This window comes from Triticum aestivum, chromosome 4A (genome assembly GCF_018294505.1).
Source record: "Triticum aestivum cultivar Chinese Spring chromosome 4A, IWGSC CS RefSeq v2.1, whole genome shotgun sequence".
Taxonomy (NCBI): Eukaryota; Viridiplantae; Streptophyta; class Magnoliopsida; order Poales; family Poaceae; genus Triticum; species Triticum aestivum.
In genome coordinates this window covers 441,981,595-442,004,030 of record NC_057803.1, presented here as the reverse complement: position 1 = coordinate 442,004,030, position 22,436 = coordinate 441,981,595, and positions in this window count along the sequence as shown.

The following is a 22,436-nucleotide window of genomic DNA, read 5'->3' as shown; positions in this document are numbered from 1 at the left end:
CTCTTCTTTATCTTTTGCCGTGGTCGGTGACTGAGCCGAGCTCAATCTCACACCTTGTAACATAGGCAAGAACCCCTTCTTGGACTGATCCATTTTGAACCTCTTCAAAATCTTATCAAGGTATGTGCTTTGTGAAAGACCTATGATGCATCTCGATCTATCTCTATAGATCTTGATGCCTAATATATAAGCAGCTTCTCCAAGGTCCTTCATTGAAAAACACTTATTCAAGTAGGCCTTAATGCTGTCCAGAAATTCTATATTATTTCCCATCAAGAGTATGTCATCTACATATAATATGAGAAATGCTACAGAGCTCCCACTCACTTTCTTGTAAACGCAGGCTTCTCCATAAGTCTGCATAAAACCCAAACGCTTTGATCATCTCATCAAAGCGAATGTTCCAACTCCGAGATGCTTGCACCAGTCCATAAATGGATCGCTGGAGCTTGCATACTTTGTTAGCGTTCCGAGGATCGACAAAACCTTCCGACTGCATCATATACAGTTCTTCCTTAAGATGCCCGTTAAGGAATGCCGTTTTGACGTCCATTTGCCATATCTCATAATCATAGTATGCGGCAATTGCTAACATGATTCGGACGGACTTCAGCTTCGCTACGGGAGAGAAAGTCTCGTCGTAGTCAATCCCTTGAACTTGTCGATAACCCTTAGCGACAAGTCAAGCCTTATAGATTGTAACATTACCATCCGCGTCCGTCTTCTTCTTAAAGATCCATTTGTTTTCTATCGCTCGCCGATCATCGGGCAAGTCTGTCAAAGTCCATACTTTGTTTTCATACATGGATTCTATCTCGGATTTCATGGCTTCAAGCCATTTGTTGGAATCCGGGCCTGCCATCGCTTCTTCATAGTTCGAAGGTTCATTGTTGTCTAACAACATGATTTCCAGGACAGGGTTGCCGTACCACTCTGGTGCGGAACGTGTCCTAGTGGACCTACGAAGTTCAACAGTAACTTGATCCGAAGTACCTTGATCATCATCAATGTTTTCCTCTTCAGTTGGTGTGGGCATCACAGGAACGGTTTCCTGCGCTGCGCCACTTTCCCGCTCAAGAGGTAGTACTTCATCGAGTTCTACTTTCCTCCCACTTACTTCTTTCAAGAGAAACTCTTTTTCCAGAAAGCATCCGTTCTTGGCAACAAAGATCTTGCCTTCGGATCTTAAGTAGAAGGTATACCCGACAGTTTCCTTAGGGTATCCTATGAATACGCATTTTTCCGACTTGGGTTCGAGCTTTTCAGGTTGAAGTTTCTTGACATAAGCATCGCATCCCCAAACTTTTAGAAACGACGGCTTAGGTTTCTTCCCAAACCATAATTCATACGGTGTCGTCTCAACGGATTTAGACGGTGCCCTATTTAAAGTGAATGTAGCTGTCTCTAGAGCGTATCCCCGAAATGATAGCGGTAAATCGGTAAGAGACATCATAGACCGCACCATATCCAATAGGGTGCGATTACGACGTTCGGACACACCGTTTCGCTGAGGTGTTCCAGGCGGCGTGAGCTGTGAAACGATTCCACATTTCCTTAAGTGTGTACCAAATTCGTGACTTAAGTATTCTCCTCCACGATCTGATCGTAAGAATTTTATCTTTCGGTCACGTTGATTCTCTACCTCATTCTAAAATTCCTTGAACTTTTCAAAGGTCTCAGACTTGTGTTTCATTAAGTAGACATACCCATATCTACTCAAGTCATCTGTGAGAGTGAGAACATAACGATATCCTCCGCGAGCCTCAACGCTCATTGGACCGCACACATCGGTATGTATGATTTCCAACAAGTTGGTTGCTCGCTCCATTGTTCCGGAGAACGGAGTCTTGGTCATTTTGCCCAAAAGGCATGGTTCGCACGTGTCAAACGATTCATAATCAAGAGACTCTAAAAGTCCATCGGCATGGAGCTTCTTCATGCGCTTGACACCAATGTGACCAAGGCGGTAGTGCCACAAGTATGTGGGACTATCGTTATCAACTTTAAATCTTTTCGCATCTACACTATGAACATGTGTAATATTACGCTCGAGATTCATTAAGAATAAACCATTGACCATCGGAGCATGACCATAAAACATATCTCTCATATAAATCGAACAACCATTATTCTCAGACTTAAATGAGTAGCCATCTCGTATTAAACGAGATCCAGATACAATGTTCATGCTCAAACTTGGCACTAAATAACAATTATTAAGGTTCAAAACTAATCTCGTAGGTAAATGTAGAGGCAGCGTGCCGACGGCGATCACATCGACTCTGGAACCATTCCCGACGCGCATCGTCACCTCGTCCTTCGCCAGTCTCCGTTTATTCCGCAGCTCCTGCTGTGAGTTACAAATATGAGCAACAGCACCGGTATCAAATACCCAGGAGTTACTACGAGTACTGGTAAGGTACACATCAATCACATGTATATCAAATATACCTTTGGTGTTGCCGGCCTTCTTATCCGCTAAGTATTTGGGGCAGTTCCGCTTCCAGTGACCCTTCCCCTTGCAATAAAAGCACTCAGTCTCAGGCTTGGGTCCATTCTTTGACTTCTTCCCGGTAACTGGCTTACCAGGCGCGGCAATATCTTTGCCGTCCTTCTTGAAGTTCTTCTTACCCTTGCCCTTCTTGAACTTAGTGGTCTTATTGACCATCAACACTTGATGTTCTTTCTTGATTTCAGCCTCTGCTGACTTCAGCATCGAGAACACTTCAGGAATGGTCTTTTCCATCCCCTGCATGTTGTAGTTCATCGCAAAGCTCTTGTAGCTTGGTGGGAGCGACTGGAGGATTCTGTCAATGACCGCCTCATCTGGGAGGTTAATGTTCAGCTGGGTCATACGGTTGTGCAACCCAGACATCTTCAGGATGTGCTCACTGACAGAACTGTTTTCCTCCATCTTACAACTGTAGAACTTGTCGGAGACATCATATCTCTCGACCCGGGCATGAGCTTGAAAAACTAGTTTCAGCTCTTCGAACATCTCATATGCTCCGTGGTGCTCAAAACACTTTTGGAGCCCCGATTCTAAGCTGTAAAGCATGCCGCACTGAACGAGGGAGTAATCATCAGCACGAGACTGCCAAGCATTCATAATGTCTTGGTTCTCTGGGACGGGAGCGTCACCTAGCGGTCCTTCTAGGACATATTGTTTCCTGGCAGCTATGAGGATGATCCTCAGGTTCCGGACCCAGTCCGTATAGTTGCTGCCATCATCTTTCAGCTTGGTTTTCTCTAGGAACGCGTTGAAGTTCATGTTGACATTAGCGTTGGCCATTGATCTACAAGACATATTTGCAAAGGTTTTAGACTAAGTTCATGATAATAAAGTTCTAATCAAATTATGAACTCCCACTTAGATTAGACATCCCTCTAGTCATCTAAGTGTTACACGATCCGAGTCGACTAGCCCGTGTCCGATCATCACGTGAGACGGACTAGTCATCGTCGGTGAACATTCTCATGTTGATCGTATCTTCCATATGACTCGTGTTCGACCTTTCGGTCTCCGTGTTCCGAGGCCATGTCTGCACATGCTAGGCTCGTCAAGTTAACCCTAAGTGTTTTCGCTGTGTAAAACTGTCTTACACCCGTTGTATGTGAACGTAAGAATCCATCACACCCGATCATCACGTGGTGCTTAGAAGCGACGAACTGTAGCAACGGTGCACAGTTAGGGGAGAACACTTCTTGAAATTTTATAAGGGATCATCTTATTTACTACCGTCGTCCTAAGTAAACAAGATGCATAAACATAATAAACATCACATGCAATTATATAGTTGTGACATGATATGGCCAATATCATATAGCTCGATTGATCTTCATCTTCGGGGCTCCATGATCATCTTGTCACCGGCTTGACACCATGATCTCCATCATCATGATCTCCATCATCGTGTCTTCATGAAGTTGTCACGCCAACGACTACTTATACTTCTATGACTAACGTTTAGCAATAAAGTAAAGTAGTTTACATGGCGTTATTCAATGACACGCAGGTCATACAAAAAATAAAGACAACTCCTATGGCTCCTGCCGGTTGTCATACTCATCAACATGCAAGTCGTGAATCCTATTACAAAGAACATGATCTCATACATCACAATTCATCATTCATCACAACTTCTGGCCATATCACATCACATGATCAATCGCTGCAAAAACAAGTTAGACGTCCTCTAATTGTTGTTGCATCTTTTACGTGGCTGCAATTGGGTTCTAGCAAGAACGTTTTCTTACCTACGAATCACCACAACGTGATTTTGTCAACTTCTATTTACCCTTCATAAGGGCCCTGTTCATCGATTCCGCTCCAACTAAAGTGGGAGAGACAGACACCCGCCAGCCACCTTATGCAACTAGTGCATGTCAGTCGGTGGAACCGGTCTCACATAAGCGTACGTGTAAGGTTGGTCCGGGCCGCTTCATCCCACAATACCGTTGAGCAAGAAAAGACTAGTAGAGGCAAGTAAGATGACAAAATCCACGCCCACAACAAAATTGTGTTCTACTCGTGCAAAGAGAACTACGCATAGACCTAGCTCATGATGCCACTGTTGGGGAACATTGCAGAAAATTAAAATTTTTCCTATGGTTTCACCAAGATCCATCTATGAGTTCATCTAAGCAACGAGTCAAGGGAGAGAGTTTGCATCTACATACCACTTGTAGATCGCGTGCGGAAGCTTGCATGGTGATGATGTAGTCGTACTCGACGTGATTCGAATCACCGATGACCAAGTGCTGAACTGACAGCACCTCCGCGTTCAACACACGTACGGGACGGGAGACGTCTCCTCCTTCTTGATCCAGCAAGGGGGAAGGAGAGGTTGAGGAAGACAGCTCCACCAGCAGCACGACGGCGTGGTGATGGTGGAGAGGCAGTACTCCGACAGGGCTTCGCCAAGCACACAACGGAGGAGGAGAGGTGTTGGGGAGGGGAGGGCTGCGCCTTGGAGGGTGGTACGGCTGCCCTCCCCTCACCCCTCTATTTATAGGGGGAAGGGAAAAGGGGGCCGGCCCCCTAGAACCCATCTAAGGGGGGGTGCGGCGGCCTAGGGGAGAGGGGAGACGGTGGCTTGCCCCCCAAGCCAAGGGGGGCGCCCCCTCTAGGGTTCCCCCCTCAACCCTAGGCGCATGGGCCCAAGGGAGGGGGTGCGGCCAGCCCACCAGGGGCTGGCTCCCTGCCCCACGCAGCCCATGTGGCCCCCCGGGAGGGGTGGCCCCTCCCGGTGGACCTCCGGAACCCTTCCGGTGGCCCCGGTACAATACCGGTAGGACCCCGAAACTTCCCGGTGTCCGTTTGACAACTTCCCATATATAAATCTTTACCTCCGGACCCTTCCAGATCTCCTCGTGACGTCCAGGATCCCATCCGGGACTCTGAACAACATTCGATAGTCACATACTAGTCTTCCTAATAACCCTAGCGTCACCGAACCTTAAGTGTGTAGACCCTACGGGTTCGAGAGACATGCAGACATGACCGAGACGCTCTCAGTCAATAACCAACAGTGGGATCTGGATACCCATGATGGCTCCCACATGCTCCTCGATGTTGTCATCGGATGAACCACGATGTCGAGGATTCGATCAAACCCTGTATGCAATTCCCTTTGTCAATCGGTACGTTACTTGCCCGAGACTCGATCGTCGGTATCCCAATACCTTGTTTAGTCTCGTTACCGGCAAGTCACTTTACTCGTACCATAATGCATGATCCGTGTCCAACACCTTGGTCACATTGAGCTCATTATGATGATGCATTACCGAGTGGGCCCAGAGATACCTCTCCGTCATAAGGAGTGACAAATCCCAGTCTCGATCCGTGTCAACCCAACAGATACTTTCGGAGATACCTGTAATGCACCTTTATAGTCACCCAGTTACGTTGTGACGTTTGATACACCGAAGGCACTCTTACGGTATCCGGGAGTTACACGATCTCATGGTCGAAGGAAGAGATACTTGACACTGGCAAAGCTCTAGCAAAATGAACTACACGATCTTTTATGCTATGCTTAGGATTGGGTCTTGTCCATCACATCATTCTCCTAATGATGTGATCCCGTTATCAACGACATCCAATGTCCATAGTCAGGAAACCATGACTATCTGTTGATCACAACGAGCTAGTCAACTAGAGGCTCACCAGGGACGTATTGTGGTCTAAGTATTCACACGTGTATTACGATTTCCGGATAATACAGTTATAGCATGAATAAAAGACATTTATCATGAACATTGAAATATAATAATACTTTTATTATTGCCTCTAGGGCATATTTCCAACACCTGTCTCCTGTTACCATCGACCTTAGACGCACGGTTCGGGACCCCCTACCCGAGATCCGCCGGTTTTGACACCGACATTGGTGCTTTCATTGAGAGTTCCACTGTGCTGTCATCAAGAGGTCGATGGCTCCTTCAACCATCTACAACAATGCTTCCCAAGGGGGAGTCTTCCTCCCCAGATAGATCTTCGTGTTTGGCTGCTTCGTTCTGCGGGCCAACTCGCTTGGCCATCTGGAGTAGATCGAAAGCTACACCCCTGGCCATGAGGCCAGATTTGGGAGCTTGAACTACATTGCGGACATCCGTGGGGACTTGATCTTCGCCGGATTCGGGACCGCAGCTACCACTCCTGGCCACCCCGAGGGACGTGACCTAAATCTGTCATCGGACTGCATCCAGGAGACAGCTCCCATAACCGCTCTGGCTGCGCCATCCAAGGACGGGAAGCTCAACCCTGCCATGGAGGCCACAGATTCCCCGACGTTGGAGCCGAACATAGACATGATCTCACACGATACATGTGCCCCCGGAACTTCGTGACTTGTCTCCGGTCGTAAGTTCCAAAACATGTGAGCCCGCGGATGCCGAACTTGATCGTTTATCGATCTTCGAATTCAGCATCACAAACATCTTCTAGCATTTGCATTTAGGTGACATGCTAAACTCATTGAAAAACCTGTCCTTGGCGGGGGACTCACAGTCGAACTATGTTCGGTTCGAACTAGGAGCTGATGATGGAGAATCTTGCTTCCCACCCGCCACCCATTCCATAGTCATTGTTGAGGACTTAACCGACATGCTCGATTACGGCTCTGAAGACTTCAATGGTATAGACGATGATGCCGAAGAAGAACAGGGCCAAAGCCCGCCACTCACCGAAGGCGGGACGGTCACTTCTTCATATGACGTATACATGGTGGATACACCTAAAGAAACTAACAACAATGACAAAGAAGATCCAGTTGAGGATAAACCTCCTGAGACACAGCCCAGACGCCGGCGTCAGCGGCGCCGCTCTAAGTCACGTCGTGCAAAAGATAGTAATACCAGCACCAGAGAAAACAACACCCTGGACGATGCGGAAGACAATGAAGCCCCTGTTGGGGCAACATCCTAATAGGATGAACTGGAAGACGGGCACGATAGCCCGCATGAACAGGCCATACACGAAGACTCGGAGAACAGGAATTACATTCCGCTTTCCGAGGATGAGGAGAGCCTCGAAGATGAGGATTTCATCGTGCCTGAGGAACCTCTTGAGCAGGAGTGCTTTAAACGCCGGCTATTAGCCATGGCAAGGAGCCTAAAAAAGAAACAACAGCAGCTTCAAGCTGACCAAGACCTCCTCAAGGATAGATGGATAGACATGCTAGTGGCCGAAGAATACGGCCCCAAGCACACAACCAAGGGATACCCGAAGCACAGATTGCTACCTCAGTTCGATGAGGAGGCGTCGGCACTTGTACCACGCGGTCGGGACAATGCGACTAACCGACCACTATGCAGTCGGGATAAAGCGGCAACTCAAGCCGAACAGCAGCCCACCTCACCCCAAAGAAAAAACAGAGACAAAACAGCTCGGGGTTATACATACGACCCTCGGTAGAACCTGGACAGTAGAGCACGACACAACAGGTCGATCTATGGATCGCGAGGATGTGCCTCAACACGTGAGGTCGACTACCTATTCGGACGGGACAAGTCTACTTATGCTCGGGCCAAAAACTGCAGACGGACTCCATCTAAGCTACGTTACGACGTGGCCCAATATAGAGGTGCCGCACACCCACTCTGCTTCACTGACGAAGTAATGAAGCATGAATTCCCAGAGGGGTTTAGACCCGTGATTATTGAATCATATGATGGAACAACCGGTCCCGCGGTATGGATCGAGGATTTTCTTCTCCATATTCACATGGCTCGCGGAGACGATCTTCATGCCATCAAATACCTCCCACTAAAACTCAGAGGACCAGCAAGATACTGGTTAAACAGTCTGCCTGAAAACTCTATCGGCAGCTGGGAGGATCTGGAAGACGCTTTCCACGACAACTTCCATGGTACATATGTCCGGCCACCAGACGCTGATGACTTAAGTCACATCATTCAACAGCCCGGAGAGTCAGCCAGAAAGCTCTGGACTAGGTTCTTAGTTAAAAAGAACCAAATTGTAGACTGTCTGGACGCGGAAGCCCTAGCGGCCTTTAAACACAGTGTCTATGACGAGGGGCTCACCTGCCACCTCGGTCAGGAAAAACCAAAATCCATGTCAGCCCTTACCGCTGTGATTACCCGCTTTTGCGCGGGAGAAGACAGCTGGCTCGCTCATAGAAGCAACAGTGCCAACCACCCAGGCACTTTCAAAGTTTGAGATGACGGGGGGAAACCACCACGCAATAAGCACAACGTGGCAATAGTAATGAGGGAGGCACGACACAATGGTCAACGCCAGATTCAGCGGCCCCAAACCCGGTCAATGAAAAAAGCCATTCAAGGCAAACAGAGACGGACTATCAAATTTGGATAAGATATTGGATAGGCCTTACCAGATTCATGGCCACCCCAATAAACCAGCTAACCACACCAGCAAAAGCTGTTGGGTTTTCAAACAGACTGACAAGTTAAAATTCAAGGGGAAGAAGCTGCCCCGCGACAGCGACGGTGACGAAACCCGCCAACCAAACACCGGGGATCAGAAGCAGTTTCCCCCTGAAGTAAAGACAGTGAACATGGTACACATAGCATCATCCCCTACAGGGGAACGCATGGAGCGCTTCTCTCCATGCAGAGGATCACACTACGGCTATCTCAGCCGAACTACACAGCGAGGGTATTACACCGCATACCTCGTCGGCCATTAAGCCACTGGTCTCCATTCAACATGACCGTTCAAATCCCATACATGACTAGCAGTTCGGCTTCCGCCTTCCACCACATATACCTGGAAAATTTGTACCACGCATACACAACTACTCACTTAAAAGACCCTGGGCACCGGCGGAAGCACAATACGAACGGACCTGAAAGTACTCCCATAACCTTCCTTTTTTAACTATTTTTTCTTCGTCTTCTTGTTTCCCTCCATAGGTGGCTCAATGGCTGGCCTCGGACTCTATCGGAGTTCGGGTTCGTACACTCACCCAAGGGCTATTTCCGTCAAGGAGTCCCTTCACCGAGGATAGGTGGCGCATACGTGTGACAGGAGGTCCAAAATAACTTTTTGTAAACCACACTCTCTATTTCGAGCCTGTAAAGTGCCTTTTTCCTCCGCCTTTGACCCCTGGCATATCAAATAGCCGGGGTTGCGGCTTTGTTATCTATATACATGATTGGCACATCACTCAGATCCCATTAAAAATAATCCATTCTTTTCTAAAGAACCGAGTTTTGCCCCTACGGTTGTTTCAAACATACACCTCGGCATAACTAGCCAGCGGCTCGGTATGGGAACAAACGAGTTGCTGACAAGTCCGAACAGCTCTATAGCGTACTTCGGCGTTGCGAGTTTGGCCTTATATGCATCAGCTCTGAATCATGTCTTGGGTCAATAGTTGGGTTGCCCTGCTCCTGTGCTTGCTATCCTATGTTACGCTCTATCAGCTAGGGTAGTAAAGGGAGAACTACTGCGATTGTGCTTCCGGTTCACCTGGTTAAGCACCACAGTAGCGAAAGCCGAAAACTGACTGTCATGATGCGGCGAGAGCTGGTCAACCACTCGATGACATAACGAAATCTTTCGCGATTCCCTCACGCATCGTATGAATAAGCCGCATACATACCAGGGGCTATGTCGTAGACCCACCATAAAACTCCTATGGCTACGTGAAAGTGTTAACGCCCTATAGTCTGGTTGCATGGTTCGCCACATTGACACCTCCTTCACGGACCAAGATGTTGGGTCAAGAATGATCAGATGCTTTTTCGAACACCCCCGTACTTCCTACGAGAGGCTAAAGCTGACTACTGGAAAACTTTCCGATCATATACAAACGGCCGCACAGGAGGAACAAAAGCCTTTAGGCAAAATCAAAATATACAATGATTATAACAATTGTCTTTTACAATTCGTAAAGAGTTCACTCGAATATTATGCCTTTCGAACATTGACCCTCTATCAAGCGGGCAGCCTCTAAGACGTCCTCAAAGTAATGCTCTGGTGTGAGATGGTCCTTGCCCTCAGATGGACCCTGCGCTGCAACATCGATGGCCTTCATCTTCCCCTAGTATGTCTTGACACGGGCAAAGGCCATTCGTGCACCTTCAATGCACGCCGACCGCTTCACGGCATCGATATGTGGCACCACATCAACAAGACGCCGCACCAAGCCGAAATAGCTATTCGGAATCGGCTCAGTCGGCCACAGCTGAAGTATGACGTTCTTCATGGCAGCATCGAACATCCTGTGAAGCTCGGCCCATTGGGACATCTGTTCATTCAGCAGCAGAGGGCGTTTTGATGCGCCGAACTGTGACCAGAAAAGCTTCTCCGTTGCATATCCCTCTTTCGCTTGGTAAAACTGTGCCGCATCGGATGAACTATTCGGCAGGTCCAAAAACACGTCTGGAGAACTCCACATTTGGTTAAGCTGAGCATAATTCGGATCACCGAACTTAGTCTGGAATAAAAAGGGCTTACCAGCCGCAATCTCCCCAGCTTGCTGGATCTCCTCACGGGCCGCTCTAGATTCGGACTGCGCTTCTTTCGCCACTCGCAAGGCCTTGTCCAGCTCAGCCGTTTTGGCTTTATTCTCCTCCTCTAGGAATTCACAGCGGCTAGTAGTATTTCTCAGTTCGAGCGCCATCGAGGATATTTTCTCTTCGTCTTGGTGTCGAGTAGCTTGTTCGGCCTTTAACTCGGCCGATGCCTTTTCAGCAGCCGCATTACTAAACCGGGCCTGCTCCTTGGCCCGGGCCAGCTCCGCCCGAAGAATCTCAATGATGGTGGCACCATCTACAGCCATGCATATTCTAGTGTGTAACTTTCAGCATCACGCTTATATTAGAAACACGTATATGTAAGGATTGCTCCTAATACATACCTGGTGACTCTTCAAGACGCCTATTGTCGTGGAATTGTCACGGCAGATGTCCTAGCAAAAGGACTTAGTCGTAGGGCCATCGCAACTAGGAAGCTTGAAGGGGTTAATCGGGACAAAGGACACGAGAGGTTTTATACTAGTTCGGCCCCATACGATGAAGGTAAAAGCCTACATACAGTTGTGTTGGAATTGCTGGGGTTTCGATCACCAAGAGGCTAATCCGCCGGCTTGGTTATCGATCTTTTGTTTCTTGCCCTAAGCCGCCACCAGGTCGTCCCCTTATATACACGGGTCGACACCTGGCGGCCTACAGAGTCCCGGCCGACTCATAAAGCATGTCCGGCTCGGTGACTTCTTTTACATGCCTTTCCTTACAAGTCTTTCCTTACATACAGTGGTTTACAATATTGGGCCTTAAGCCGCCTCTGGGCTTAGGCCTTCTATAAGCTTAATAAACTATCACCTTGAATGTTTACTAGGCTTCCTTTGTGACCCGTCATTGGGACGGACCCGACCCCTCCTGGGCAGGTCATAACTGATAGCTATATCCCCAACATTAGGCCCCAGGTTGACTTTGAACTTTGTTCTTTGTCAATCTTCAATACTTAGAAAAAATCCATCTTCCTTTCTTCACAGAAATTTTTATAATCCGCCATGACGCCATTTCTTGAAAACACAAAAAACCATTGTGACGTCATCTCTCAATGGATATTTATTCATTAATGCCTTTTGAGAATCGAGGCATCCGTTTAGTTGGATAATCATTATTCTGGTCTCCTCGATTTTCGTGCCCGCCTATTCGCTTATTCCCTTATAAGTAGGCACGCCCTGGTCTTTCTCATTCTTCTCTCTTCTTCGTTTTCCTCCTCTCACAACCTCCGCTGCTGCTCGAGCTCCGCCGCCGCCAGAGAGCACCTCACCTCCGTCGACTTCGGCCACTGCATCGAATGAAATCAGTCCAGAAAAAACAACGGCGACTTTCTGCAGAAGATCTGTGACTGTAAGCGTTTCCCTTCTTGTTCCTCAGATCTTCATTAGGGCTTTCTAGGTTTCTGCATGTTCTTGGTAGTTCATCGGAGTTTCTCCGTAGTTCTCCCACTGCAGCCTCTTCTTGATCCCAAAAGAGATATATGCTTGTGCGGTAGTTGTTTTGTGCCTACTCTTGACACCAGTAGATCCCTTTTCCCAGTATAAAGGCCTCATTAGGACTCGCAAACTCATCTGCACTAAACTTTTAGGTCTAATTTTTTTCCATTTTGAATAGCCATTTGATCTGGAATAATATCAAGCAATTAGGAAACTTGTTTGTCTCAACACTTAGTTGAATCTGCTTTCTCAAACATCTGTAGTCGTGGCGGCTTATTGCGCCGGCTTACTTTTCCTTATATGACATTAGCCCTTACGTAAGCCGCCATTACTCCCCTGTACCATCTTCACTTAATTGCACCATTATCATTGAATTAAGCCGGCATGTTGCTTTCTTTTTAGTTCATCTTTTGAACATCATGCCGTCCAAAGCACCGACTGTCTGCAACTGGGTTCCTTCAATAGTTACTGAGGACAATCTGAAGGAATTCTTTACCATAGGTTTTTTGCCAGGGAAGAATGTTATGTCTTACCGTGCACCTAACCCGGACGAGGAACGGCCAATCCAAAAGATGGTGAAGTTATCGTCTTTTCTGATCACATGAACCATGGCTTTTCCCCACCCGGCTCAAAGTTCTTCAGAGAGGTCCTCCATTTTTTCAAACTCCACCCTCGAGACATCGGGCCTAACTCCATATCCAACATCTGCAACTTCCAAGTTCTCTGCGAGGTGTACCTTCAAGAAGAACCGACTTTGGAACTCTTTAGAGAGTATTTTTATCTGAACCGCCAGAACGAGTGCACCAATGGCCCTAGCTTGGAACTTGGGGGTATCTCAATTCAGCGTCGACAGGGCGTCGTCTTACCCCTAATAGTCTTGCCGAGTCATCCCAAGGACTGGAATCAGACTTGGTTCTATTGTCAAGACACTTCACCAGCAAATGAGAAGCCACTGCCGGGTTATCGTGCAGAGCGTCTTGACTCCAAGTTTGCACTCCCTGACAAACTCACTGCCACCAAACGCAAGAAGCTGATTCCATCCATTAAAAGGATTAACGCTTCATAGGGGAACGGCTTAACCAGAGTTGAATTGACCCGTTGCTGGGTTGCGTGGCGGGTCATCCCTCTAAGCCGCCGATCCAAATTGATGTATGAATACGGTGGAGGCCCAGACGACTCTCTTCATCACAGCTCCGTTCAATTAACTGAAGAAGATATTGTTTCAATGCCAACCCTTCTGGTGAACGACAAATATGAAGATTGCAGTAAAGTTGGGTTAAACCCCTTCTGCAAGCTTAACCCGGTGCCAGAGGTAAAAAACATCTGCTCTCTTCCGCTTTGTATGTTTATCAGCTGTTTTAAATACCTGCGTAACCTTTCATCTTGCTTATTTGTTTATAGGCCAAATCTGATTTCTGGAAAGCCAAGTACGACCATGAATCCGCCAAGAAAGCTAGAGCCGCCGCCATAAATGCCAAGAAGACGACCCGGAGATCTAAGAAGAAGAAGAAGAAGAACACCGCTGAGGATCTGTTGAAGCTTGACGATGATACTTCTGAGTCGGAGGTAGCCCTTGACTCCCTTGGCCAACTTTTTAATAATATTATTAACACTGATCATTGCCAGGGAGACACGGGGGCCAGTAAGGCCGTGGAAGAAGAGGTAACTATTTCCTCCGACTCAGCCCATTTGCCAAGACAGAAACTTCGAGTCATAACCCGGAAAGTAAGGTTTTCACACCCTTTGGCTTATCTGGACCCTCATTTTCTTTTGAAAAAGCAGCAACATGAGAACCGTCGTCAGGCCCAGGACGACGATGAACCGCCTTCCGTTCTTCAACAAACTCCTCAAAAACGCCCGAATGAGGTTTATTTCTTCGTCTTTTACTATTCATTAATGGATCTTCTCCCTTGCATTACTAACTTTATTTTTATCTTTGCAGGAGTTATCTCGCTCTTCTGGCGACTCGTCTCGAACTCAATTCCCGGCCTTTAAGACTGCACCTGGGTAAGTAAGAAATTATCTTTCCTCTATGTCTTTCAAACTGCTTCTTTATACTAACTGTTTCATAACATCTTTCTTAGTGGCCAAGCTAAGTCCAAGAAAGTCAAGGTGACTAAGCCGGCGGAAGACCAGTCAGTCCTTGCACCTGAACCAGCCATGCCACCTTCTCCCCCTCCAACTGAAGCACCAGAAGACCCGGCTACCAATACTCAATCAGATCCTCCTAAGCCATCAACTGACGATACCATCATTAACCCTTCTCCTACCAGACCATCCAGCTCGTCCAACCCGCCATCACCGTCTGCCCAGGACGTTCTAATCACTGGAAGCTGCTTTGTTGAGCCGGTGAATCCCACCGTGTTGGCCCGTCACACCGCTAAACAAGAGGCCCTGGAGAGACAGAAAGTGTGTTTTGATATTTCTCATTATAGCCATCTGAACGCCAATGACATATTGTCCGGCTATCTCAGCCATGTGTACTCCAGCCGTGAGTCGGAAATTGAAATGGTCAAGCAGTTGCAGCTGAAGTATGAGGTATGTTTTTCCGGCTTACTTATATTCTGCAAGCCCCCAAGTATGTAGATTATGATAAAACCTGAATGATCCGTAGACTTATGATATAGGCTAAAGCTTTACCTTCAGATTTTTCTGAAGTCCAATAAATCAGAATAAACTTCACCTGTAGTCCCCAAGGGCCGGTTCACTTGATCATAAATGAGCCAGTACTTTTAATTTCATAACTGTCTTGTACCGAACCCAACAAATATTGTAATCCGGCTTAATCTTGAGAGACTTTCTGAATATTATGCATTAGCCCCCAAGTGCCAAGTGTTGTTACTTTGTAAGGTACTTGGGACTTGAAATATATTAGGGTCATAAGAAACTGTATTGGCATACATTAGCCCCCAAGTGTCATGTGGTTTTGCAGTGCAAAGCACTTGAGACTTGAATCTTGACTCTTGAACCTTGACACACCTGTGTATGTTTTGTATAATGCCCTATCTGAATTGGGTTCGCAATTAACTGACGCCAAGACCCGACTAGTGGATCAGGAGGCAGAAATCAAGGCTGTTGACTCTAAGCTTCAATTAAGTCTTGTTGAGACAGAAAAATTGAGAAACAGCTCGACTGCCAAGAAGAACACCTGGGCTGAAGAGAAGACACTACTGACACAACGCGCCGAAAAAGCTGAAGTAGCTCTTGAGGAGGTTACTACAGAGCTGACTGGTTTAAAGAACCGGGTGTCTCAAATGGTTTCCGCCATCTTTGGTAAGCCATCTGTACTGATCTATTTCACCTTCTTGTGACTCAGAAGATAAACCGCCTGCTGACCCCTCGATTGAAAAACTATGTGCAGGCCCGCGAAGCAAGAACCTAAACCAGGATAACATGATGAAACTGAAGGCGGTCTATACCTTAGTGGAGCAGTTGTACACTGGCGCTCAACGAGCACTCACTGCTATCTCTCCCGCCAATCAAGGAACCAACCGGCTCAGTGAAATCTTGAAGAAACTGTCAATCTTACCCGCTAGGTTCCAAGAGGTCAAATGATCCTGCGCTAGAGCCGGAGCTTTGACTGCTCTGAGCCTTCCAAGGCTTGGGTGCCAGATCTAGACCCAGTGGATGTAGCTAGGGTGTACCCAACTGTAAAGGAAGACGGTTCTCTCTTTGAGCAAGACGACTTCATGGCTTGCGTGAGGGGAGTTCGACCTCAAGCTACCATCCTTGGAAATGAAACTAATATTGACAAATACCAGCCGGGTTTTGATTTGGAGAATAAGAAGATGGCGACTCCTTCCTACAGAGTGATAGATCTTATCCTGCCAGTTCGTCAACACAAGTTTGCTCCAGAAGTTGATCCGGCTGGCTTGATTGACGATGAGTCAGAATTCGTTGCCGTGAACGGCTTTGACTGTTCCAATCCCAACTTTTAATTGGCAGAAGGAGATGAACCGGCGAGGGAAGAGTGAAAACCATCTTTGTGGGCTTTACGAAGCCTTGTAATAGAATTAGCTTCGAAACACTGCATATTTTGCATATGCCATCGTGCATAAGACACCATGTGTGACTCTTTGTTTCCTGATGTCAATATATGCATCATATGTATGGTTATCTCTGTAATATTTCGGCTCTGTTCCTGTAGCAAAGGAAATACTTGCTTGGCGGTTTTACACCGAACGGGTCAGAATAGCCGGTACATGACCAAAAGTTTTATCATAGTAGACAAACATAACTAGACATGAAAATAAACAGGGTTGAAATAACCTTGGAACAACAGTCATACCTGTATCTTTGACCTCTGGACCACCGGTTTATATGACCTGGGTGATGAAGGTGATGATTCAGTCCTTTTGAGAAGTCAATGCTTCTGAATGCCTGATGATTCTTATGCCTTGGTGGCTTATTGCCAAATAGTCAAGCCGGCGAAAAGACCATGCTGATTGTTTAAAATTGAGACAATTGATACGTCTCCAACGTATCTATAATTTTTGATTGCTCCATGCTATATTATCTACTGTTTTGGACTATATTGGGCTTTATTTTTCACTTTTATATTATTTTTGGGACTAACCTATTAACCAGAGGCCCAGCCTAGAATTGCTATTTTTTTTGCCTATTTCAGTGTTCGGATAAATGGAATATCAAACGGAGTCCAAACGGAATAAAATCTTCGGAAACGTGATTTTCTCACCGGACATGATCCAGGAGACTTGGACCCTACTGCAAGGGATCAAAGAGGTGGTCACGAGGGTGGGGGCGCGCCCCCTGCCTCGTGGGCCCCTCGGTGCTCCACTGACGTACTCCTTCCTCCTATATATACACACATACCCCCAAACGATCAAAAGAGGAGCCAAAAACCTAATTCCACCGCCGCAACTTTATGTATCCACGAGATCCCATCTTGCGGCCTGTTCTAGAGCTCCACTGGAAGAGGGCCGTCATCACGGAGGGCTTCTACATCATCCTAGCCCCTCCGATGAAGTGTGAGTAGTTTACCTCAGACCTTCGGGTCCATAGTTAGTAGCTAGACGGCTTCTTCTCTCTCTTTGAATCTCAATACAAAGTTCTCCCTCTCTCTCGGGGAGATCTATTCGATGTAATCTTCTTTTTGCGGTGTGTTTGTTGAGACCGATGAACTGTGGGTTTATGATCAAGTCTATCTATGAATAATATTTGAATCTTCTCTGAATTCTTTTATGCATGATTGGTTATCTTTGCAAGTCTCTTCGAATTATCCGTTTGGTTTGGCCCACTAGATTGGTAGTTCTTGCCATGGGAGAAGTGCTTAGCTTTGGGTTCGATCTTGCGGTGTCCTTACCTAGTGACAGAAGGGGCAGCAAGGCACGTATTGTATCGTTGCCATCGAGGATAACAAGATGGGGTTTATTTCATATTGCATGAATTTATCTCTCTACATCATGTCATCTTGCTTAAGGCGTTACTCTGTTTTTAACTTAATACTCTAGATGCATGCTGGATAGCGGTCGATGAGTGGAGTAATAGTAGTAGATGCAGAATCGTTTCGATCTACTTGTCACGGACATGATGCCTATATACATGATCATGCCTAGATATTCTCATAATTATGCTCAATTCTATGAATTGATCAACAGTAATTTGTTCACCCACCATAGAATACTTATGCTCTTGAGACAATCCACTAGTGAAACCTATAGCCCCTGGGTCTATTCTCATCATATCAATCTCCATCACTTTTATATTGTTTTGCTATTTACTTTGCTTTTACTTTTTAGTTTGCATCTTTATATCAAAAATACCAAAAATATTCTATCTATCAGATCTCACTCTCGTAAGTGACCGTGAATGGCTTGACAACCCCTAATTGTGTTGGTTGCGAGTAGCTATCGCCTTGTGCAGGTACGAGGGACTTGAGCGTGGGCTCCTACTGGATTTATACCTTGGTTCTCAAAAACTGAGGGAAATACTTATGCTACTTTGCTGCATCATCCCTTCCTCTTCGGGGAAAACCAACGCAAGCTCAAGATGTAGCAAGAAGGATTACTGGCGCCGTTGCCGGGGAGTCTACGCAAAAAGTCAATATACCAAGTACCCATCACAATCCCTATCTCTCGCATTACTTTTTTTTGCCATTTGCCTCTCGTTTTCCTCTCCCCCCCAATTCACCCTTGCCGTTTTATTCGCCCTCTCTCTCTATCCTCCCTCTCTATTTGCCTCTTTAGTCCACTTACTTTTTGTTTGCTCGTGTGCTAGTTTGATTGCTTGCCATCATGGCTAGTCTCATATCTTCTCCGTTATCTCCCAAGAGTGAAGTTCTAAATTTTAAACAAAGGGAGGGAGAAAATCTAAAAGATGCTTGGTATAGGATTTGCAATGCTCAAAATAGATCTACCAAGAAACAATCTACCTTAGTTCTTCTCCGCAATTTTTATGTAGGTATTAATCCTTGGAATATATATATCCTTGATATCATTACAGGAGGGAATTTCTTGGGTAGCCATACTTTTGATTCTTATAATGCTATGTTAGATTTATTTGGCTCACCACCTCTTTTGGTTAATGGAACCATGTTAACTTTGGAGCATGTTATGCAAAGACTTGAAATTATTGAAAATAAAGTTGCTACTATTGAATCAATTGAAAATCTGGATAAAAAGATCCACAATCAAATCACTCAATATGGATCTAAGGTAGGAATGACTTTGAAAAATATTAAGGAAAAGGAACCCGTAGTTAATGAGAAGATGAACTTAGATTCTACTAGAATTGATAAACTTGAGGGTATCATTACAAATTTGGGAACTGCTTTTTCTTCCGTAAAGAATACCTAAAATTGCCAAGCTCATGTATGTTCCTAAAAATAAGGGTGAATCATCTAGTAAGGAAACTGCTGATCTTAAATCTATAAGTATTCATCCTAATCTTTTTGCTATCATTAAAGAACCATTTATTACAAATGATTTTTTCGATCTTGTGCCTAAAAGTTTGATAATTAATAAAAATAAAGAAATTCCTAAATACGGTAAATTCCTAATTGAAGAATTGCCTACCAAAGATGGCAATACCTAGATCTATTCTTACTCGTTATGCCTAGCTAGGGGCGTTAAATGATAGCGCTTGTTGGGAGGCAACCCAATTTTATTTTTATTTATTGCTTTTTGCTACTGTTTAGTAATAAATAAATTATTTAGCCTCTGTTTTGGTTGTGTTTTTTGTGTTTAATTAATGTTTGTGCCAAGTAGAACCGTTGGGAAGACTTGGGGAAAGTCTTGTTGAACTTGCTGTAAAAAACAGAAACTTTAGCGCTCACGAGAACTGCTGTAATTTTTATTTGAAGAGTGATATTTAGTTAATTCTTTTTGCAGATTATTAATAGATAAATTCCTCACGTCCAGAAATTTATTTTAGAATTTTTGGGGTTCGATATATTGCGCTAGCTACAGATTACTACAGACTGTTCTGTTTTTGACAGATTCTGTTTTTCATGTGTTGTTTGCTTATTTTGATGAATCTATGGCTAGTAAAATAGTTTATAATCCATAGATAAGTTGGAATACAGTAGTTTTAACACCAATATAAATAAAGAATGAGTTCATTACAGTACCTTGAAGTGGTCTTTTGTTTTCTTTCGCTAACGGAGCTCACGAGTTTTCTATTTTGAGTTTTGTGTTGTGAAGTTTTCACGTTTTGGGTGAATTCTTTTGATGGATCATGGAACAAGGAGTGGCAAGAGCCTAAGCTTTGGGATGCCCATGTCACCCCAAGATAATCCAAGGACACCAAAAAATCAAAGCTTGGGGATGCTCCCGGATGGCATCCCCTCTTTCGTCCACTTCCATCGGTAATTTACTTGGAGCTATATTTTTATTCACCAACATGATATGTGTTTTGCTTGGAGCGTCTTGTATTATTTGTGTCTTTGTTTGTTAGTATGCCACAATCATCCTTGCTGTACACACCTTTTGAGAGAGCCATACATGAATTAAAATTTGATAGAATACTCTATGTGCTTCACTTATATCTTTTGAGCTAAGTAGTTTTGCTCTACGTGCTTCACTTATATCTTTTGAGCTAAGTAGTTTTGCTCTATGTGCTTCACTTATATCTATTGAGCTAAGTAGTTTTTATCTATGTGCTTCACTTATATCCTTTGAGCTAGATAATTTTACTCTATGTGCTTCACTTATATCTTTTGAGCGTTATAATTTTGCTCTATGTGCTTCACTTAGATCTTTTAGAGCACGGTGGTGGATATGTTTTAAAGAAACTATTGATCTCTCATGCTTCACTTAAATTAATTTGAGAGTCTCTTAATAGCATGGTAATTTGCCTAGTAATAATATTCTTGGTATTCAAGATTTGTGAAACTCTCTTTTGAGTGTGTTGAACACTAAGAAAAGATTGAAGCATGATAATTGTTTTGAGTTATGGAGGTGATAATATGAAAGTCATGCTAGTTGAGTAGTTGTGAATTTAAAGAATACTTGTGTTGAAGTTTGTGATTCCCGTAGCATGCACGTACGGTGAACCGTTATGTGATGAAGTCGGAGCATGATTTATTTATTGATTGTCTTCCTTATGAGTGGCAGTCGGGGACGAGCGATGGTCTTTTCCTACCAATCTATCCCCCTAGGAGCATGCGCGTAATACTTTGCTTTGATAACTTCTAGATTTTTTCAATAAGTATATGAGTTCTTTATGACTAATGTTGAGTCCAAGGATTATACGCACTCTCACCCTTCCACCTTTGCTAGCCTCTCTAATACTGCGCAACTTTCATCGGTATCATACACCTACCATATACCTTCCTCAAAACAGCCACCATACCTACCTATTATGGCATTTCCATAGCCATTCCGAGATATATTGCCATGCAACTTTCCACCATCTAGTTCATCATGACACACTTCATCATTGTCATATTGCATATCCCGGCATACCGCCGGATGCATTCACATAGAGTCATATTTTGTTCTAAGTATCGAGTTGTAATTGTTGAGTTATAAGAAAAATAAAAGTGTAATGATCATCATTATTAGAGCATTGTCCCAGTGAGGAAAGAATGATGGAGACTATGATTCCCCATAAGTCGGGATGAGACTCCGGACGAAAAAAAGAGGCCATAAAAAAAGACAAAAGGCCCAAACAAAAAAATATATAAATAAAAAAAATGAGAGAAAAAGAGAGAAGGGACAATGTTACTATCCTTTTACCACACTTGTGCTTCAAAGTAGCACCATGATCTTCATAGTAGAGAGTCTCTCATGTTATCACCTTCATATACTAGTGGGAATTTTTCATTATAGAACTTGGCTTGTATATTCCAATGATGGGCTTCCTCAAATTGCCCTAGGTCTTCATGAGCAAGCAAGTTGGATGCACACCCACTTAGTTTCTTTTTGAGCTTTCATATACTTATAGCTCTAGTGCATCCGTTGCATGGCAATCCCTACTCACTCACATTGATATCTATTGATGGGCATCTCCATAGCCCGTTGATACGCCTAGTTGATGTGAGACTATCTTCTCCTTTTTGTCTTCTCCACAACCACCATTCTATTCCACCTATAGTGCTATATCCATGGCTCACGCTCATGTATTGCGTGAAGATTGAAAAAGTTTTGAAAAAGTTAGAGTATGAAACAATTGCTTGGCTTGTCATCGGGGTTGTGCATGATTTAAATACTTTGTGGGGAAGATGGAGCATAGCCAGACTATATGATTTTGTAGGGATAACTTTCTTTGGCCATGTTATTTTGAGAAGACATAATTGCTTTGTTAGTATGCTTGAAGTATTATTATTTTCTATGTCAATATAAACTTTTATCTTGAATCTTTCTAATCTGAATATTCATGCCACAATTAAGAAGATTTGCATTGAAATTATGCCAAGTAGCACTCCGCATCAAAAATTCTCTTTTTATCATTTACCTACTCGAGGACGAGCAGGAATTAAGCTTGGGGATGCCTGATACGTCTCCAACGTATGTATAATTTTTGATTGCTCCATGCTAT